Source organism: Pseudophryne corroboree, chromosome 2, assembly GCF_028390025.1.
Source record: "Pseudophryne corroboree isolate aPseCor3 chromosome 2, aPseCor3.hap2, whole genome shotgun sequence".
Lineage (NCBI taxonomy): Eukaryota > Metazoa > Chordata > Amphibia > Anura > Myobatrachidae > Pseudophryne > Pseudophryne corroboree.
Genome location: NC_086445.1, coordinates 704,161,778 through 704,182,537, shown reverse-complemented (window position 1 = coordinate 704,182,537; position 20,760 = coordinate 704,161,778). Strand labels below are relative to the sequence as shown.

Below are 20,760 nucleotides of genomic sequence, written 5' to 3'. Positions count from 1 at the left end.
CCGGGATGAATACTGCTGACAGTGCTATCACGTGATTCTCCGCCCAGCGAAGGATCCTGGCAGCTTCTGCCATTGCCCTCCTGCTTCTTGTGCCGCCCTGTCTGTTTACATGGGCGACTGCCGTGATGTTGTCCGACTGGATCAACACCGGTCTTCCTTGAAGCAGAGGTTCCGCCTGGCTTAGAGCATTGTAGATTGCTCTTAGTTCCAGAATGCTTATGTGAAGAGACTTTTTCAGGCTCGACCACACTCCCTGGAAATTTCTTCCCTGTGTGACTGCTCCCCAGCCTCTCAGGCTGGCATCCGTGGTCACCAGGATCCAATCCTGCATGCCGAATCTGCGGCCCTCCAATAGATGAGCCTCCTGCAACCACCACAGAAGGGATACCCTTGTCCTCGGCGACAGGGTTATCCGCAGGTGCATCTGAAGATGCGACCCTGACCATTTGTCCAACAGATCCCTTTGCATGGAATCTGCCGAAAGGGATTGCTTCGTAAGAAGCTACCATTTTTTCCCAGGACTCTTGTGCATTGATGTACAGACACCTTTCCTGGTTTTAGGAGGTTCCTGACCAGGTCAGATAACTCCTTGGCTTTTTCTTCGGGAAGAAAAACCTTTTTCTGAACTGTGTCCAGAATCATCCCCAGGAACAGCAGACGAGTTGTCGGCATTAATTGGGATTTTGGAATATTCAGAATCCATCCGTGCTGCTTTAGCACCTCTTGAGATAGTGCTAAACCCATCTCTAGCTGTTCTCTGGACCTTGCCCTTATTAGGAGATCGTCCAAGTATGGGATAATTAATACGCCTTTTCTTCGAAGAAGAAATATTATCTCGGCCATTACCTTTGTAAAGACCCGAGGTGCCGTGGACAAACCAAACGGCAGCGTCTGAAACTGATAGTGACAGTTTTGTACAACGAACCTGAGGTACCCCTGGTGTGAGGGGTAATTGGAACGTGGAGATACGCATCCTTGATGTCCAAGGATACCATAAAGTCCCCTTCTTCCAGGTTCGCTATCACTGCTCTGAGTGACTCCATCTTGAACTTGAACTTCTTTATGTACAGGTTCAAGGACTTCAGATTTAGAATAGGCCTTACCGAGCCATCCGGCTTCGGTACCACAAAAAGAGTGGAATAATACCCCTTCCCTTGTTGTAGAAGAGGTACCTTGACTATCACCTGCTGAGAATACAGCTTGTGAATGGCTTCCAAAACCGTCTCCCTTTCTGAGGGGGACGTTGGTAAAGCAGACTTCAGGAAACGGCGAGGTGGCTCTGTCTCTAATTTCAACCTGTACCCCTGAGATATTATCTGCAGGATCCAGGGATTTACCTGCGAGTGAGCCCACTGCGCGCTGTAATTCTTGAGACGACCGCCTACCGCCCCCGAGTCCGCTTGCGAAGCCCCAGCGTCATGCTGAGGCTTTTGTAGAAGCCGGGGAGGGCTTCTGTTCCTGGGAAGGAGCTGCCTGTTGCTGTCTCTTCCCTCGTCCTCTGCCTCGTGGCAGATATGAATAGCCCTTTGCTCTCTTATTTTTAAAGGAACGAAAGGGCTGCGGTTGAAAGGTCGGTGCCTTTTTCTGTTGGGGAGTGACTTGAGGTAGAAAGGTGGATTTCCCGGCCGTAGCCGTGGCCACCAAATCCGATAGACCGACCCCAAATAACTCCTCTACGCATCGCCTGTCCACTGTCGTGTCCATAAAGCTCTTCTGGACGAAATGGACATAGCAGTTACCCGTGATGCCAGTGTGCAGATATCTCCCTGTGCATCACGCATATAAAGAAATGCATCCTTTATTTGTTCTAACGACAGTAAAATATTGTCCCTGTCCAGGGTATCAATATTTTCGATCAGGGACTCTGACCAAACTACCCCAGCACTGCACATCCAGGCAGTCGCAATAGCTGGTCGTAGTATAACACCTGCATGTGTGTATATACCTTTTTGGATATTTTCCATCCTCCTATCTGATGGATCTTTAAGTGCGGCCGTCTCAGGAGAGGGTAACGCCACTTGTTTTGATAAGCGTGTTAGCGCTTTGTCCACCCTAGGAGGTGTTTCCCAGCGCTCCCTAACCTTTGGCGGGAAAGGGTATAAAGCCAATAACTTCTTTGAAATTAGCAGTTTTTTATCGGGGCACCCCACGCTTCATCACACACGTCATTTAATTCTTCTGATTCGGTAAAAACTACTGGTAGTTTTTTCACACCCCACATAATACCCTGTTTAGTGGTACCTGTAGTATCAGCTAAATGTAACATCTCCTTTATTGCCAAAATCATATAACGTGTGGCCCTACTGGAAAATACGGTTGATTCGTCACCTTCACCACCGGAATCAGTGCCTGTGTCTGGGTCTGTGTCGACCGACTGAGGCAAGGGGCGTTTTACAGCCCCTGACGGTGTTTGAGGCGCCTGGACAGGCACTAATTGAGTGTCCGGCCGCCTCATGTCGGCAAACGACTGCTTAAGCGAGTTGACGCTATCCCGTAATTCCACAAATAAAGGCATCCATTCTGGTGTCGACCCCCTAGGAGGTGACATCCTCATATTTGGCAATTGCTCCGCCTCCACACCAATAACGTCCTCATACATGTCGACACACACGTACCGACACACAGCAGACACACAGGGAATGCTCTATACGAAGACAGGACCCACTAGCCCTTTGGGGAGACAGAGGGAGAGTCTGCCAGCACACACCAAAAAGCGCTATATATGACAGGGATAGCCTTATGATTAAGTGCTCCCTTATAGCTGCTTTTATATTAATATATATTGCCATTTATTTTGCCCCCCCTCTCTGTTATACCCTGTTTCTGTAGTGCAGTGCAGGGGAGAGACCTGGGAGCCTTCCTGACCAGCGGAGCTGTGACAGAAAATGGCGCCGTGTGCTGAGGAGATAGGCCCCGCCCCTTTTTCGGCGGGCTCGTCTCCCGCTATTTAGTACATTTAGGCAGGTGTAAATATCTCCATATAGCCTCTGGGGCTATATGTGAGGTATTTTTAGCCTTTTTAAAGGTTTTCATTTGCCTCCCAGGGCGCCCCCCTCCCAGCGCCCTGCACCCTCATTGACTGCCGTGTGAAGTGTGCTGAGAGGAAAATGGCGCACAGCTGCAGTGCTGTGCGCTACCTTAAGAAGACTGCAGGAGTCTTCAGCCGCCGATTCTGGACCTCTTCTTGCTTCAGCATCTGTGAGGGGGCCGGCGGCGTGGCTCCGGTGACCATCCAGGCTGTACCTGTGATCGTCCCTCTGGAGCTTCATGTCCAGTAGCCAAGAAGCCAATCCATCCTGCACGCAGGTGAGTTCACTTCTTCTCCCCTCTGTCCCTCGTTGCAGTGATCCTGTTGCCAGCAGGAATCACTGTAAAATAAAAAACCTAAGCTAAACTCTCTAAGCAGCTCTTTATGAGAGCCACCTAGAATTGCACCCTTCTCGGCCGGGCACAAAAATCTAACTGGAGTCTGGAGGAGGGTCATAGGGGGAGGAGCCAGTACACACCACCTGACCTGTAAAAGCTTTACTTTTGTGCCCTGTCTCCTGCGGAGCCGCTATTCCCCATGGTCCTTTCAGGAACCCCAGCATCCACTTAGGACGATAGAGAAATTGTATTAAATGACCTTTAGGCTGTGTGTATAAGGTGTATATGAAACATAAATGAATTGTGTGAATGTACACACTTTGTTTAATGCACAAAGTTATAAAAAAATATTGTCTAAAATGACCTTCAGGCTGTGTGTATAAGGTGTATATGAAACATAAATGCATTCTGTGCTTAGACTTGGGTCCTATCGTCATGATATCTCATTATGGTATACAATTATTCCAAAATACGGAAAAATCCGATATCCAAAATACCTCTCGTCCCAAGCATTTTGGATAAGGGAGACTCAACCTGTAAAATAAATATATCTATCTATATCCACACAGTATATATATATATATATATATATATATATATATATATATATATATATATATATATATATATATATATATATACACATATACACACACACATACATACATACATACATACACACACACACACACTAGCCCACCGATCAGCAATGATCAGGCAGTCGGGCATGAAAAATCTTTTAACATGCATGACTGATCTGACTGCTGGTCAGCAGAATCCGCCACTGTATGCACTGCCTGACATTCCCCTTTTCATTCACAGGGAAGGAAACCAGATATTGCGTATTTCAGTGTATGACCATGATATCCAATGAGGTTCAGGCTATCAGAAAAAGGGGTCGATTCAATTGTTTTGGGTGTCTAAAACTCCAGTTGAAACTGGACATTTTAGACGCCTAAACAACTGTCACAATTCGATTTTGTTTGGGCGCCCATGCATATCGCACATGTCACACCCAAACAGAACGGGTTTAGCAGTCTAAAGTGGCTAAACCCGGCTAAATTCCCTGTTTTGGACAGTTAAACTCCTGTCCTGTGTGCAGCATGCCAACTGCACACAGCCCCCCCCCCCCTCCTCTTAATCCACCTCTGGACTGCAGTTCCCCATCTGCTTCCTGGTGGGTCTGCAGTTAAAAGAGCTAAAAGACAAGTAAGAAACCTCTCCAATGTGTGCATCTCATAGAATAAAACATGAAGTAGACAGTCTAGTTTTTAAGCATTTGTTTATTTAGTATATTTGTACTACTGAGTGTGCTGTATGTGCCGGTAGCATATTAGTATTGAAGTTGGTGGTATAACTAGTAGAATGTAATTGAATGTTATGTAGCTTGCATCATATATCCATAGTGGTCATTGGTTTTAGTGAATGGAAGTAGTGTGTGGTGGTGCCAGTGTTATGGGCACTACACACTAGGCAACCCACCGCCAAGCTGACCCGGCGGCAGGGGAGGGGTGACGGTGGGAGTTCAGTTTCTTAATTTCCCCCGTCACCCGACTCCTTTGGCCAGGCATGCTAATATGGACGATATTGTCCCTATCGGCCTGCAGGTATGAACAAGCCAGCACAAACAAAGAACGAGCGTGGGGAAAAACAGTGCACGCCAGAGGTGGATTACAAATCAGTGAAACATGATGGGGAGGCAGCATCATGTTGTGGGGATGCTTTTCCTCAGTGGGGACTGGGCATCTTCTTAAAATTAAGGAACTGATGAATGGTGAAAAAATAAGAATTTACTTACCGATAATTCTATTTCTCATAGTCCGTAGTGGATGCTGGGGACTCCGTAAGGACCATGGAGAACAGCGGCTCCGCAGGAGACTGGGCACATCTAAAGAAAGCTTTAGGACTATCTGGTGTGCACTGGCTCCTCCCCCTATGACCCTCCTCCAAGCCTCAGTTAGGATACTGTGCCCGGACGAGCGTACACAATAAGGAAGGATTTTGAATCCCGGGTAAGACTCATACCAGCCACACCAATCACACCGTATAACCTGTGATCTGAACCCAGTTAACAGCATGATAACAGAGGAGCCTCTGAAAGATGGCTCACAACAATAATAACCCGATTTTTGTAACAATAACTATGTACAAGTATTGCAGACAATCCGCACTTGGGATGGGCGCCCAGCATCCACTACGGACTATGAGAAATAGAATTATCGGTAAGTAAATTCTTATTTTCTCTAACGTCCTAAGTGGATGCTGGGGACTCCGTAAGGACCATGGGGATTATACCAAAGCTCCCAAACGGGCGGGAGAGTGCGGATGACTCTGCAGCACCAAATGAGAGAACTCCAGGTCCTCCTCAGCCAGGATATCAATTTTGTAGAATTTTACAAACGTATTTGCTCCTGACCAAGTAGCTGCTCGGCAAAGTTGTAAAGCCGAGACCCCTCGGGCAGCCGCCCAAGATGAGCCCACCTTCCTTGTGGAGTGGGCATTTACAGATTTTTGGCTGTGGCAGGCCTGCCACAGAATGTGCAAGCTGAATTGTACTACAAATCCAACGAGCAATAGTCTGCTTAGAAGCAGGAGCACCCAGCTTGTTGGGTGCATACAGGATAAACAGCGAGTCAGATTTCCTGACTCCAACCGTCCTGGAAACATATTTTCAGGGCACTGACAACGTCTAGCAACTTGGAGGCCTCCAAGTCCCTAGTAGCCGCAGGCACCACCAATAGGCTGGTTCAGGTGAAACGCTGAAACCACCTTGGGGAGAAACTGAGGACGAGTCCTCAATTCCGCCCTGTCCGAATGGAAAATCAGATAAGGGCTTTTTCAGGACAAAGCCGCCAATTCTGACACGCGCCCGGCCCAGGCCAGGGCCAACAGCATGACCACTTTTCATGTGAGATATTTTAACTCCACAGATTTAAGTGGTTCAAACCAATGTGACTTTTGGAACCCAAAACTACATTGAGATCCCAAAGTGCCACTGGAGGCACAAAAGGAGGCTGTATATGCAGTACCCCTTTTACAAACGTCTGAACTTCAGGGACTGAAGCTAGTTCTTTTTTTGGAAGAAAATTGACAGGGCCGAAATTTGAACCTTAATGGACCCCAATTTCAGGCCCATAGACACTCCTGTTTGCAGGAAATGTAGGAATCGACCCAGTTGAATTTCCTCCGTCGGGCCTTACTGGCCTCGCACCACGCAACATATTTTCGCCAATTGCGGTGATAATGTTTTTGCGGTTACATCCTTCCTGGCTTTGATCAGGATAGGGATGACTTCATCCGGAATGCCTTTTTTCCTTCAGGATCCGGCGTTCAACCGCCATGCCGTCAAACGCAGCCGCGGTAAGTCTTGGAACAGACAGGGTCCTTGCTGGAGCAGGTCCCTTCTTAGAGGTAGAGGCCACGGATCTTCCGTGAGCATCTCTTGAAGTTCCGGTTACCAAGTTCTTCTTGGCCAATCCGGAACCACGAATATAGAGCTTACTCCTCTCCATTTTATCAATCTCAGTACCTTGGGTATGAGAGGCAGAGGAGGGAACACATACCCTGACTGGTACACCCACGGTGTTAGCAGAGGGAGAGAAAGAAAGCTCTTGTGTGGGCGCACTCTTAAAAATGAAGAAAATATTGTTCAATTAATTGCTGAAAGTTATTAAAATTTATGTTTATTAATCAAGAGTTAAAAACAAAATACCCCTCTACGATCCAAAGAAAAAATGTAAACATAATAAAGACATGAGAAAATGTAAAAATGTTCTGGTCTGTTAATCACATGAGAAGGATTAGAAAGGCTGCAGACACCTAATAGTCTAACACCCGTTTCTCCTGACCAGTACAGATAATCTGTATTAATGAAACCGACCAAGGAGGTCACTAGCTGTAGAAGGTCAAATAATGTGTCTTAGAGAACCACTGAAATCAGGTTGATTCTAAGCAATTTAATATTCACCTATTATTCCATGTTACTCAGAATTGGAGATATCTGTATTGATATAACCTGAACGCAGAAAAAAGAGAAGAAAGTTTTGAAAGAACAAATAGTGGTGATACTGCTGTTGGTGTCCACCCTTCTGAGGAAGGGGAATAGTCCCTACTCTACAACACCAGGTATTCCCAAGGAGTCTCCTCTCAAAGTACTGACCCGGCCCAACGCTGTTTCACTTCCAAGATCAGACGAGATCGGGCATTAGCAGCGTGGTGTGATAGTAGAGAGGCTATCTACCAATGAGAGTGCACCTATATACAGATGGTAGAGTAAAGATTTAGAAAGATAAGGCCATGTAGATCTACTTTCCACGTTAGGCGGGGTGAGCAAAATGTCACTTAATGGCAAAGTGCACCCTGGATCGTGAATGAGAGTCTACGGAAAAATAGTAAGTGGTGAAAATAACAAGGATATTGTCACTTTTTAAATTGGACTGGTGGTTATTAACCCTGGTGGGAAACCACGTCACAGAGTATGCAGCGTCAGATAAAATAGTACATGGGGATATACTTCACATATGTGTACATTTTTGTACAAAGCAACACATCATTACTTTGAAAAAAACCTAAAAAGGTATAGCACACTGTATACAAAGGAAATGAAATAGTATGAAGAATGAGTATAGTCTGTAATCTATGGGGTTTATCAGGCTATATTATGCACAGAAAATCCAAAATAATTGGCTTGCGGTGTGAATGGTGTGTCAAGCAAAAAGAAGCACTTATTGCCGTGATATTGTTCTGCAGTCTGTAGGATTAATCGTATGCAAGAAAAAATCTCCAACATGCAGCATGCAGTGTGGAGTAGTGTGCCAAATGAGCACATATGCCAATAATGCTAGCCTGTGATATGTGGGATTATAGTACTAAGATGTGCACAGAAAATTACAACTACTAAATGTGCAATACATGTGCCCAATGAAAAAAAGGGTACTTATAAAAATGGAAAATTCAAACATAAATTGCAGATGAAAAATGGCAGATAGAAAAGTGATACTCAAGATATCAGGATCTGGAGATAGGTGAAAATGCGGGATCCTCCAAGGACAGGTTTCATGCTGTAAATCCGTGGAAAACGCGTTTCGCCCGTTTGGGCTTGTTCACTTCCGGGATCTCAGAGATCCCGGAAGTGAACAAGCCCAAACGGGCGAAACGCGTTTTCCACGGATTTACAGCATGGAACCTGTCCTTGGAGGATCCCGCATTTTCACCTATTTCCAGATCCTGATATCTTGAGTATCACTTTTCTATCTGCCATTTTTCATCTGCAATTTATGTTTGAATTTTCCATTTTTATAAGTACCCTTTTTTTCATTGGGCACATGTATTGCACATTTAGTAGTTGTAATTTTCTGTGCACATCTTAGTACTATAATCCCACATATCACAGGCTAGCATTATTGGCATATGTGCTCATTTGGCACACTACTCCACACTGCATGCTGCATGTTGGAGATTTTTTCTTGCATACGATTAATCCTACAGACTGCAGAACAATATCACGGCAATAAGTGCTTCTTTTTGCTTGACACACCATTCACACCGCAAGCCAATTATTTTGGATTTTCTGTGCATAATATAGCCTGATAAACCCCATAGATTACAGACTATACTCATTCTTCATACTATTTCATTTCCTTTGTATACAGTGTGCTATACCTTTTTTACGTTTTTTTCAAAGTAATGATGTGTTGCTTTGTACAAAAATGTACACATATGTGAAGTATATCCCCATGTACTATTTTATCTGACGCTGCATACTCTGTGACGTGGTTTCCCACCAGGGTTAATAACCACCAGTCCAATTTAAAAAGTGACAATATCCTTGTTCTTTTCACCACTTACTATTTTTCCGTAGACTCATTCACGATCCAGGGTGCACTTTGCCATTAAGTGACATTTTGCTCACCCCGCCTAACGTGGAAAGTAGATCTACATGGCCTTATCTTTCTAAATCTTTACTCTACCATCTGTATATAGGTGCACTCTCATTGGTAGATAGCCTCTCTACTATCACACCACGCTGCTAATGCCCGATCTCGTCTGATCTTGGAAGCGAAACAGCGTTGGGCCGGGTCAGTACTTTGAGAGGAGACTCCTTGGGAATACCTGGTGTTGTAGAGTAGGGACTATTCCCCTTCCTCAGAAGGGTGGACACCAACAGCAGTATCACCACTATTTGTTCTTTCAAAACTTTCTTCTCTTTTTTCTGCGTTCAGGTTATATCAATACAGATATCTCCAATTCTGAGTAACATGGAATAATAGGTGAATATTAAATTGCTTAGAATCAACCTGATTTCAGTGGTTCTCTAAGACACATTATTTGACCTTCTACAGCTAGTGACCTCCTTGGTCGGTTTCATTAATACAGATTATCTGTACTGGTCAGGAGAAACGGGTGTTAGACTATTAGGTGTCTGCAGCCTTTCTAATCCTTCTCATGTGATTAACAGACCAGAACATTTTTACATTTTCTCATGTCTTTATTATGTTTACATTTTTTCTTTGGATCGTAGAGGGGTATTTTGTTTTTAACTCTTGATTAATAAACATAAATTTTAATAACTTTCAGCAATTGAACAATATTTTCTTCATTTTTAAGAGTGCGCCCACACAAGAGCTTTCTTTCTCTCCCTCTGCTAGTACTTGTACTCTCTAGCTCTGGGCGCACCACCAATAGGGACATAATTAGAAAGTTTGCAATTTTCTTTCCAGTAATATAATTGTCCAATTGTTGGTTTCGTATAATCTTTGCAATTTATACATACCGGTGCACGGTCGTTCTTCTTGTCCGACACCCACGGTGTTACCAGAGCGTCTACAGCTTATTGCCTGAGGGTCCCTGGACCTGGCGCAATACCTGTCGAGTTTTTAATCATGTGGAAGACTTCTGGGTGAAGTCCCCACTCTCCCGGGTGGAGGTCGTGCTGAGGAAGTCTGCTTCCCAGTTGTCCACTCCCGGAATGAATACTGCTGACAGTGCTATCACATGATTTTCCGCCCAGCGAAGAATCCTTGCAGCTTCTGCCATTGCCCTCCTGCTTCTTGTGCCACCCTGTCTGTTTACGTGGGTGACTGCCGTGATGTTGTCCGACTGGATCAACACCGGCTGATCTTGAAGCAGAGGTCTTGCTAAGCTTAGAGCATTGTAAATGTCCCTTAGCTTCAGGATATTTATGTGAAGTGATGTCTCCAGGCTTGACCATAAGCCCTGGATATTCCTTCCCTGTGTGACTGCTCCCCAGCCTCGCAGGCTGGCGTCCGTGGTCACCAGGACCCAGTCCTGAATGCCTAATCTGCGGCCCTCTAGAAGATGAGCACTCTGCAACCACCACAGGAGGGACACCCTTGTCCTTGGTGACAGGGTTATCCGCTGATGCATCTGAAGATGCGACCCGGACCATTTGTCCAGCAGGTCCCACTGGTGCGTGGAATCTGTCGAATGGGATTGCTTCGTAGGAAGCCACCATTTTACCCAGAACCCTTGTGCATTGATGCACTGAGACTTGGCTCGGTTTTAGGAGGTTCCTGACTAGCTCGGATAACTCCCTGGCTTTCTCCTCCGGGAGAAAAACCTTTTTCTGGACTGTGTCCAGGATCATCCCTAGGAACAGAAGACACGTTGTCGGAACCAGGTGCGATTTTGGAATATTGAGAATCCAATCGTGCTGCCGCAACACTACACCGACCTCCAACTGTTCCCTGGATCTTACCCTTATCAGGGAATTGTCCAAGTAAGGGATAACTAAAATTCACTTCCTTCGAAGGAATATCATCATTTCGGCCATTACCTTGGTAAAGACCCGGGGTGCCGTGGACCATCCATACGGCAGCGTCTGAACTGATAGTGACAGTTCTGTACCATAAACCTGAGGTACCCTTGGTGAGAAGGGTAAATTTTGACATGAAGGTAAGCATCCTTGATGTCCCGAGACATCATGTAGTCCCCTTCTTCCAGGTTCGCAATCACTGCTCTGAGTGACTCAATCTTGATTTTGAACCTCTGTATGTAAGTGTTCAAAGATTTTAGATTTAGAATCGGTCTCACCAAGCCGTCCGGCTTCGGTACTACAACAGTGTGGAATAATACCCCGTTCCCTGTTGCAGGAGGGGTATCTTGATTATCACCTGCTGGGAATACAGCTTGTGAATGGCTTCCAAAACTGTCTCCCTGTCAGAAGGAGACATCGGTAAAGCCGACTTTAGGAAACGGCGAGGGGGAGACGTCTCGAATTTTAATTTGTACCCCTGAGATATCACCTGAAGGATCCAGGGGTCTACTTGCGAGTGAGCCCACTGCGCGCTGAAATTCATTGAGACGGGCCCCCCACCGTGCCCGATTCTGCTTGTAAAGCCCCAGCGTATACTGAGGGCTTGGCAGAGGCGGGAGAGGGTTTCTGTTCCTGGGAACTGGCTGATTTCTGCAGCCTTTTTCCTCTCCCTCTGTCACGGGGCAGAAATGAGGAACCTTGTCCACGAAAAGACTGCGCCTGATAATACGGCGTCTTCTCATGTTGAGAGGCGACCTGGGGTACAAACGTGGAATTCCCAGCTGTTGCCGTGGCCACCAGGTCTGAAAGACCGACCCCAAATAACTCCTCCCCTTAATAAAGCAATACTTCCAAATGCCGTTTGGAATACGCATCACCCGACCACTGACGTGTCCATAACCCTCTACTGGTAGAAATGGACAACGCGCTTAGACTTGATGCCAGTCGGCAAATATTCCGCTGTGCATCACGCATATATAGAAATGCATCTTTTAAATGCTCTATAGGCAAAAATATACTGTCCCTATCTAGGGTATCAATATTTTCAGTCAGGGAATCCGACCACGCCAACCCAGCACTGCACATCCAGGCTGAGACGATTGCTGGTCGCAGTATAACACCAGTATGTGTGTAAATACCTTTTAGGATACCCTCCTGCTTTCTATCAGCAGGATCCTTAAGGGCGGCCATCTCAGGCGAAGGTAGAGCCCTTACAAGCGTGTGAGCGCTTTATCCACCCTAGGGGGTGTTTCCCAACGCACCCTAACCTCTGGCGGGAAAGGATATAATGCCAATAACATTTTAGAAATTATCAGTTGTTATCGGGGGAAACCCACGCATCATCACACACCTCATTTAATTTCTCAGATTCAGGAAAACTACAGGTAGTTTTTCCTCACCGAACATAATACCCCTTTTTTGGTGGTACTCGTATTATCAGAAATGTGTAAAACATTTTTCATTGCCTCAATCATGTAACGTGCGGCCCTACTGGAAGTCACATTCGTCTCTTCACTGTCGACACTGGAGTCAGTATCCGTGTCGGCGTCTATATCTGCCATCTGAGGTAACGGGCGCTTTAGAGCCCCTGACGGCCTATGAGACGTCTGGACAGGCAGAAGCTGAGTAGCCGGCTGTCTCATGTCAACCACTGTCTTTTATACAGAGCTGACACTGTCACGTAATTCCTTCCAACAGTTCATCCACTCAGGTGTCGACCCCCTAGGGGGTGACATCACTATTACAGGCAATCTGCTCCGTCTCCACATCATTTTTCTCCTCATACATGTCGACACAAAAGTACCGACATACAGCACACACACAGGGAATGCTCTGATAGAGGACAGGACCCCACTAGCCCTTTGGGGAGACAGAGGGAGAGTTTGCCAGCACACACCAGAGCGCTATATATATATATATATACAGGGATAACCTTATATAAGTGTTTTTCCCCTTATAGCTGCTGTATAGTTAATACTGCGTCTAATTAGTGCCCCCCTCTCTTTTTTAACCCTTTCTGTAGTGTAGTGACTGCAGGGGAGAGCCAGGGAGCTTCCCTCCAACGGAGCTGTGAGGGAAAATGGCGCCAGTGTGCTGAGGAGATAGGCTCCGCCCCCTTATCGGCGGCCTAATCACCCGTTTTTCTATGTATTCTGGCAGGGGTTAAATGCACCCATATAGCCCAGGAGTTATATGTGATGCATTTTTTGCCATCCAAGGTGTTTTTATTGCGTCTCAGGGCGCCCCCCCCAGCGCCCTGCACCCTCAGTGACCGAAGTGTGAAGTGTGCTGAGAGCAATGGCGCACAGCTGCAGTGCTGTGCGCTACCTTGTTGAAGACAGGACGTCTTCTGCCGCCGATTTTCCGGACCTCTTCTGCCTTCTGGCTCTGTAAGGGGGCCGGCGGCGCGGCTCTGGGACCCATCCAAGCTGGGCCTGTGATCGTCCCTCTGGAGCTAATGTCCAGTAGCCTAAGAAGCCCAATCCACTCTGCACGCAGGTGAGTTCGCTTCTTCTCCCCTTAATCCCTCGATGCAGTGAGCCTGTTGCCAGCAGGTCTCACTGAAAATAAAAAACCTAATCTAAAACTTTCACTAAGAAGCTCAGGAGAGCCCCTAGTGTGCACCCTTCTCGTTCGGGCACAGAGATCTAACTGAGGCTTGGAGGAGGGTCATAGGGGGAGGAGCCAGTGCACACCAGATAGTCCTAAAGCTTTCTTTAGATGTGCCCAGTCTCCTGCGGAGCCGCTATTCTCCATGGTCCTTACGGAGTCCCCAGCATCCACTTAGGACGTTAGAGAAATACAGGAAGATACTGCAGGACAACCTGCTTCAGTCTTCTAGAAAACTAGGTCTTCAGAGGCCAAAGCAATCGTGGCATGGGTGAAAATAAGAATGTTCTATATGGCCACATAATAATCCATTTAGAATCTGTGACACTATTTGAAATTTGCAATCCATAAGTGTCACCCAACCAACACTAATAAGTACTAAGGTATAAAAAACAAATGTACAGATGGCGCTTCAATACAAAGGTGCAGCAACCTAACAGACAGGACGGTCACATTCAGTCCCTTAATAGCTAGAAAATGTTTGTTTTTTCTGTGGTGCGCTCCCTGGGTTCAAGCAGGTATTCGTACTTATCGATCAGTCTGTAGGGTCAAGTAAATTCAAGGGTGCCTGACGCTGGATGGACCAAATCAAACACAGTCTCTGCTCTTCCACCAAAACACTTCACCCGTTCCCTACTATAGGGATTTTCACAGTCAGTATGAGAGGTAATATGTGATGGACGAATATACCATCATAGGTAGCTCTTCTCCACAGTACGATTCACCGCATCAACCAATATTGGCGTCCCCAAAAAATATAAGGAGAAGATTCGCATATAGTGAAGTACAGTTTTTTTATTCAACGAAAAAGTGCAAATGAGCTAAAAACAAATTCTTCAGTGCAAATATGCTACAGATGATAAGGTATCCAATGTGCAAATAAGCAAGACATGCAATTAGCAGCATAAGAATAGCAGCATACGTTTGATAAAAATGTATAAAAATGAATCCACCACAAATTATGTGGACCTGCCTACCAGATTGTGTGGGGTGTCAGATAGTCCACCCAGAAACGCATGGAATGGTTACTTCCCGGGATTTGCAGCAACCCAAATGACCATAGCAGAATCTCGGCTGGTTCTTGTTCCCCTCTGGTTTTTGGAAGGTCCCTCCAATCAATCACCAACGCGTTTCGGCTCTTATAAGTGAGCCTTCCTCAAGGTGTGTGGTGTGCATATGGTATACTCACTATTTATACCCTCAGATGTGCTTTGATTGGACGGGATTCTAATATGCCAAAAACCAGTTTAATAGAGGATTTCTTTATTTATTACATTGTGTTCATATGCAGCATCTATATTTCATAATAATAAGTAATTCCTAATTTGAAAATAAGCTCAAATAAGGGATAGTACCCAAAACGCACTGGCGTGCGTTCCACGCCCGTGGAACGCACAGCATATCCGGTTTCCGGTGACACTTCTAAATCATTGGGAGCCGTGTTCTTTTTTACTTTAGACGTGAACCGCAGATCATATCTTGCAGTTCACCGTCGTTTCCGGAGGTGTAACACTCTAATACGGCCTGACTGCCATGATCGCGGTCTTGCGGGGACACTGACTTCCTGTCCGTGGAACGCAAATGACGTATGCGTTCCACCCGATTTCGTCCGGAGCGGAAGTCAACCTCTTGCGGGGCTAGTTATTGCTCTACACAGCGCTTTTCCAAGTGGGAGGCGCTGCCCTACCTACTGTGATATACAGTTATGGTTTTAATAACTCATATCATTAGTGTATAGAGTACCAGGAAACAGATATTAAAATAACAGATGCATAAACAGGGAATCATGAATTCTTTCATAAAAACCACTTCAATTCAAAGTCCAAGTTTAACCCTTTTGGACTCAGTGTGCCTATCTCGTATATTAGTTTCATCTCTGTTTGAGCTAATAACTGTTCCTCATTATTTTTTCTCCAATGTTTATGCACAGTTTTTATTCCTATTACTTTGGCTAGGCCATCACAATTATTTTTATGTACTTCTTTGAAGTGGTTCGAGACTGAATGTGTGGTTAGTCCTTTCTGTATATTACGTACATGTTCCGACCACCTTGTTTTGAGCGGTCGTGATGTGCGCCCGATGTATTGTAGGCCACATTTACATTCTATAAGATAAATACAGTTTTTGGTATTGCATGTGATGAAATCTTTGATAACATAATTTTTCCCTGAAGATGTTGACACATAATTTTCAACTTTGGTTGTTTGTGTAGTGTGTGTTTGGCACATTTTGCATAATCCACATCTGTGGAAACCCGTCGTCTTTATTCTATTGGATTTCTTGGGTGGGATAGCACTTTGGGTGATCTTTTGTTTTAGATTGGGGGCTTTTCGATATATAAATTTTGGTTTGGGAGGGATAATGGTTTTCAGAATGGGATCACGTACAAGCAGATGCCAATGTTTCCTCACAATTTTTTCCATACTCTTATATTGGCTATTGAATGATGTAATGAATGGTAGTATAATTTCTTCCGAAGATTCATTAGTTTTGTCTTTTGATTTGAGGATATCACCTCTTTCCATGTGTGTTACCTCGTCGATGTACTTATTCATTGACTCTTTGGAATAGCCTTTGGTCAGAAATTTTTCTTTTAATTTATTGGCCTGATCTCTAAAAACTTCTACTTCAGTGCAGTTCCTTTTCATCCTTCGGAATTGTCCCTTCGGTATGTTTTTGATCCAATTAGGGTGATGATTACTGTCTGTCGGTATATAGGAATTACTATCGGTGGTTTTAAAAAAAGATTTGGTGTGGATCTGACCCTCCTTTATATATATTGTCAGATCCAGGAAGTTTATTTCTATTCTACTCATATTAAAAACCAAATTTATATTAAAATCATTAGTATTTAAAAGTTTACAGAATTCCTCCAAAAGGTTACTCTCACCCTCCCATATAAAAATGATATCATCAATATATCTGTACCAAAGTTTGATGTTAGACAAAAAGGCATTGTTCTTCCAGACGTGCATATCCTCCCATAAACTCATGAACAAGTTTGCATACGAAGGCGCAAACCGAGTGCCCATAGCAGTCCCCCTAACTTGCTGATAAAATTTCCCACTATACCAAAAGAAATTATTATTTAAAATGAAATTAATACCTTTTATTAAAAAGGGGGATATTTTCTTCATAGTATCATTCTTTTCTAAATGATATTGGACCGCCTGTATGCCTCTTTCATGTTTTATAACGGTATATAGGCTGCTTACATCAGCGGTGCATAAAATGAAGCTGTCATTCCAAATAACTTGATCCAGTTTATTTAAAATGTCTGTCGTATCTTTGATATAAGATTTGACCTTCGAAACCTCCGGTTGGAGATGGTAGTCGATAAAATGCGACAAATTCGACGTAATGGAGTTAGTCCCCGCCACGATGGGTCTTCCCGGCGGGTTTTCTAAGTCCTTATGAATTTTCGGTAGTACATACAAAACAGGAAGACTGGGGTCACTCACTTTGATATATTGTTCTTCTTTATCCGTTACAATTCCCCTTTCTCTGTATTGGGCTACTAGACTGTGGAGATTCTTTTCTATTCTTTCGCTGGGGTTACCTCTTAATGGGATGTAAGTCTCTTTATCTTCTAGTTGTTTTTTTATTTCATTGTCATACTTGTCCGCATCCATCACTACCAAGCCACCCCCCTTATCCGCTGGTTTAATGATGATGTTGGTATTTTCGCTTAAGCTGTTTATGGCGTTTCTCTGTGCTTTTGTTATATTGGAGTTCCGGTTGATTTTCAGGTCAGCTTTTTCCAGGTCTGTGGAGACTGCTTTGTTAAAACTTTCGATAAAACAGCCACGGTTGAAAGTGGGATTGAAAGTTGATTTGGGCCTGAAGGGGTCCCTTGTCTGTGTGGTTTCTCCTTTCTGTGTGAGGAAATATTTTTTCAGGGACACTTTCCTCACAAATTTCTGGATATCCAGATATGTTTCAAACTTGTTCAGTTTGTTATCAGGGGCAAATTTTAGCCCCTTTTCTAACACTTCTTGTTCTTCTTTAGATAACTGATGTTTACTTAAATTGAAAATGGTGATTTTCTCTTTAATTATCTCTTTATCTGTCCTTTCTTTATTGTGGCCTCTTCCCCTCTTGCCCCTCTTCTTCTTTATCCTGGTGAAGACTAATACCTTCTTTGCCTCCTCCTGTTCAATCCTAAAAAATTGTCATTATCCAATGCTCGATACCTGTTCTCTGTCGTCAATGGTGGAGTTGATCTGTACTCTTCACTTCTTCTCCATTCATCCTTTGTGTAGAATTTATTTCTCTCACCAAAGTGTCTCTTATAAGGTCTATCTTGTTGGTATTTCCCTCGTCCTCCCCTTCTTGGGTCTGTTTCTCTAATCCTTGGGGAATACCTCCTGATGTTATGATTCCGATATGAATTTTTTCTTTTCAGTTTCGGTGTTATAAATCCCTCTGGAGTGGGGCTTCTTTCACATTCGCAAAGGGTTCTGTCTCTGGATTCCCTTACAGATTCTGTTGGTTTCCTATGAATTGAATCTCTTCGGGCTTTCTCTTTGCCATTTTTTTCGGATTTGTCCCTTACAAACTTTCTCTTTTTCCGCAATATGATTTCCTTCTCCTTCCTAACTATCCTCCTTTCCATCTCTCCTTCCATCTTTATGTATTCGTCTAATTCTCGGTATGGTGATAGTAACTCGGTGTATTCCTCTATTTGTCCTTCTAAATGTACTAGATTTTTCTTTCTCTCTTGAATGATCAGGTTGATCAAAGCCAATGAGCATTCTTCCAAAATCGTTTCCCATTTTTTTTTTTATGAAAAATGGGAAACGATTTTGGAAGAATGCTCATTGGCTTTGATCAACCTGATCATTCAAGAGAGAAAGAAAAATCTAGTACATTTAGAAGGACAAATAGAGGAATACACCGAGTTACTATCACCATACCGAGAATTAGACGAATACATAAAGATGGAAGGAGAGATGGAAAGGAGGATAGTTAGGAAGGAGAAGGAAATCATATTGCGGAAAAAGAGAAAGTTTGTAAGGGACAAATCCGAAAAAAATGGCAAAGAGAAAGCCCGAAGAGATTCAATTCATAGGAAACCAACAGAATCTGTAAGGGAATCCAGAGACAGAACCCTTTGCGAATGTGAAAGAAGCCCCACTCCAGAGGGATTTATAACACCGAAACTGAAAAGAAAAAATTCATATCGGAATCATAACATCAGGAGGTATTCCCCAAGGATTAGAGAAACAGACCCAAGAAGGGGAGGACGAGGGAAATACCAACAAGATAGACCTTATAAGAGACACTTTGGTGAGAGAAATAAATTCTACACAAAGGATGAATGGAGAAGAAGTGAAGAGTACAGATCAACTCCACCATTGACGACAGAGAACAGGTATCGAGCATTGGATAATGACAATTTTTTAGGATTGAACAGGAGGAGGCAAAGAAGGTATTAGTCTTCACCAGGATAAAGAAGAAGAGGGGCAAGAGGGGAAGAGGCCACAATAAAGAAAGGACAGATAAAGAGATAATTAAAGAGAAAATCACCATTTTCAATTTAAGTAAACATCAGTTATCTAAAGAAGAACAAGAAGTGTTAGAAAAGGGGCTAAAATTTGCCCCTGATAACAAACTGAACAAGTTTGAAACATATCTGGATATCCAGAAATTTGTGAGGAAAGTGTCCCTGAAAAAATATTTCCTCACACAGAAAGGAGAAACCACACAGACAAGGGACCCCTTCAGGCCCAAATCAACTTTCAATCCCACTTTCAACCGTGGCTGTTTTATCGAAAGTTTTAACAAAGCAGTCTCCACAGACCTGGAAAAAGCTGACCTGAAAATCAACCGGAACTCCAATATAACAAAAGCACAGAGAAACGCCATAAACAGCTTAAGCGAAAATACCAACATCATCATTAAACCAGCGGATAAGGGGGGTGGCTTGGTAGTGATGGATGCGGACAAGTATGACAATGAAATAAAAAAACAACTAGAAGATAAAGAGACTTACATCCCATTAAGAGGTAACCCCAGCGAAAGAATAGAAAAGAATCTCCACAGTCTAGTAGCCCAATACAGAGAAAGGGGAATTGTAACGGATAAAGAAGAACAATATATCAAAGTGAGTGACCCCAGTCTTCCTGTTTTGTATGTACTACCGAAAATTCATAAGGACTTAGAAAACCCGCCGGGAAGACCCATCGTGGCGGGGACTAACTCCATTACGTCGAATTTGTCGCATTTTATCGACTACCATCTCCAACCGGAGGTTTCGAAGGTCAAATCTTATATCAAAGATACGACAGACATTTTAAATAAACTGGATCAAGTTATTTGGAATGACAGCTTCATTTTATGCACCGCTGATGTAAGCAGCCTATATACCGTTATAAAACATGAAAGAGGCATACAGGCGGTCCAATATCATTTAGAAAAGAATGATACTATGAAGAAAATATCCCCCTTTTTAATAGAAGGTATTAATTTCATTTTAAATAATAATTTCTTTTGGTATAGTGGGAAATTTTATCAGCAAGTTAGGGGGACTGCTATGGGCACTCGGTTTGCGCCTTCGTATGCAAACTTGTTCATGAGTTTATGGGAGGATATGCACGTCTGGAAGAACAATGCCTTTTTGTCTAACATCAAACTTTGGTACAGATATATTGATGATATCATTTTTATATGGGAGGGTGAGAGTAACCTTTTGGAGGAATTCTGTAAACTTTTAAATACTAATGATTTTAATATAAATTTGGTTTTTAATATGAGTAGAATAGAAATAAACTTCCTGGATCTGACAATATATATATAAAGGAGGGTCAGATCCACACCAAATCTTTTTTTAAAACCACCGATAGTAATTCCTATATACCGACAGACAGTAATCATCACCCTAATTGGATCAAAAACATACCGAAGGGACAATTCCGAAGGATGAAAAGGAACTGCACTGAAGTAGAAGTTTTTAGAGATCAGGCCAATAAATTAAAAGAAAAATTTCTGACCAAAGGCTATTCCAAAGA

At 43.8% G+C, this 20,760-nt stretch overlaps 1 protein-coding gene and 2 pseudogenes across 7 annotated transcripts in view; 1 reads left to right on the top strand and 2 right to left on the bottom strand.

Annotated features, from left to right (window-relative positions):
• The window catches only part of LOC135045631 (complement receptor type 1-like), a 363,785-nt gene that overhangs the window by 301,802 nt on the left and 41,223 nt on the right, over nucleotides 1-20,760 (bottom strand). The window lies entirely within an intron of this gene.
• LOC135052714 (5S ribosomal RNA) lies at nucleotides 7,477-7,595 on the bottom strand (annotated as a pseudogene).
• Nucleotides 9,374-9,492, top strand: LOC135052979 (5S ribosomal RNA; annotated as a pseudogene).